Here is a 2137-nt window from a genome sequence, read left to right as displayed (position 1 = left end):
TTGGATTTATACCCCGCCCTTCACTACCCTAAGGAGTCTCAGAGCAGCTTACAAACTCCTTTCCCTTCCCCTCCCCACAACAGACACCCTGTGAGGTAAAAGAAGAAAAGATTGGATTTATACCCCGCCCTTCACTACCCTAAGTAGTCTCAGAGCGACTTACAAACTCCTTTCTCTCCCCTCAACAGACTCCCTGTGTGGTAGGTGGGGCTGAAAGAGCTGATATGACAGCAATGCGGATTCTGTGTACTTAAGCATGGAGGAAGTTGCCAAACATACAAAAGCAACCTTGAAAATGTAAACAATATTTTTTTGCAAAAATATTGATAGTATTCAAGTCAATATTTATTACGGTCAAAAACCAACCTCAAATCACAGGATCTCTAAAAACCATCTAATAGTCATAAAACTCGGAACTCAAAAAAAAAAAAAGATCATTTGTGATAATTCCACACATTTCCACTTTCTAACTGCCATAGTGGAAAATTTTGCTAAGTTATGGGTTTCTGTGTATCTTCTAAGAGATATTTCCAGAGTACTTCAGACCTGAAGTTCATATAATAATTCAGTGGTATGAATTTAGGGAGGAGTGGAATAGTTAATTGCAATATTTTTCTAACTGCCATAGTGGAAAATTTTGCTAAGTTATGGGTTTCTGTGTATCTTCTAAGAGATATTTCCAGAATACTTCAGACCTGAAGTTCATATAATAATTCAGTGGTATAAATTTAGGGAGGAGTGGAATAGTTAATTGCAATATTTTTTCATGATAAGATTCACAATACAGGAGAATATTTGTAACAGATTCAATCACTTTTCCAGAAACAGCACAATATCGCTTCTGCAATGGCAACTCAGAAAATCTGCCAAATAGTACTGTGGAAGGAAATGTATTGAAGCATGCTCTCGAAAAAGTCCATCTATATCTCTCGTGGATTATATTCAAGAGATATGGAGCGGATGTATAATTTGGCCATGTTTTTGAACTGCTGTAGTTTATAGAGAGCATTGCTTCAATGTTTTGAGATTTAGTGTCACTCAATCTTTGCGATACCAGGGCCTTTGCTTTATTCAAACCCATATCAAAAAGCTCTTCTGGATTCAAACCAACCATTCCAACTTTATCAATTATCTTTGCAGACCATACGGGGTAGGGTTCAGCGGCTAGGAAATAGGTTATTAAATGTATCCTTAACCAGAAGTAAATTGCGTAGTCCCATATTTTTAGCTCTATTCTGGGGAGGCCTGTTTCTTGCTTTAAAATAACGTTGGAAGTGCATCTAGGTGCATTAAAGAAAGCGCTTTTATAGTATTATAAGATAAGCTATCAGACAAAGTGTAAATAAAGTACAAAGTATGTAATTACATTAGAAGACATACCGTTACAAGCGGGACATAAACCCTGCTGAAATACAATTTTAAAGTTACCGAACCATCTTCTTTATGCTGTGTGGACAAAAAGAACCATTCACTTTAACAGCCAAAGAGAAGTCCCTCGGAGCATGAAGACGTCAAGGTTAGTACTACATAACAGGCCTGTCTCTAATTGAAATCTTTATCAAGCCGTCAGTCTTGATAAGGCTTTTGGGCAATGTTCCCTCTAAGCTGAGTTAGTGTGAGCTAGCTCACAGTTTTTTAGACTCCAGCTCACACATTTTTGTCTTAGCTCAGGAAGGATAGCTCCAGAGCAAACTAATTGATGCCATAGCCAAATTGCTTGCTCACAACTTTAATGTCAGTAGCTCACAAAGTAGAATTTTTGCTCACAAGACTCCACAGCTTAGGGGAAGCATTGCTTGTGGGACCTCCACTACTTTCCAAGAATTCTCAAACACATGGCGGCAAGCATCCTTAATGACATGTTTGAGATAGCTGCAAGTAAGCCCTTTCTTATGTGCCCACGGAAATGCCAATCGCCACTTTAGGGTCAAGAAGCAATTTTTCTCCGGCCAGTGACGCTGGAGGGTTTTCTGCCATCTGGGCACAGAGCAGGGGTCACTGGGTGTGTGTGCAGGAAGAGATATTGTCAGGTCCCCGCATGTATTCAGTCTCAACAACACTCCTTGGGTGAAAAGATTTATTGAGCTATGCAGTCGTGACAGGTACAAGCCAACTCGTCTCAGAACTTATGAATATT

The sequence above is a fragment of the Gekko japonicus genome, unplaced genomic scaffold, assembly GCF_001447785.1.
Source record: "Gekko japonicus isolate JY-2015 unplaced genomic scaffold, Gekko_japonicus_V1.1 scaffold3858, whole genome shotgun sequence".
NCBI lineage: Eukaryota > Metazoa > Chordata > Lepidosauria > Squamata > Gekkonidae > Gekko > Gekko japonicus.
Note: the sequence above shows the minus strand (reverse complement) of the source record.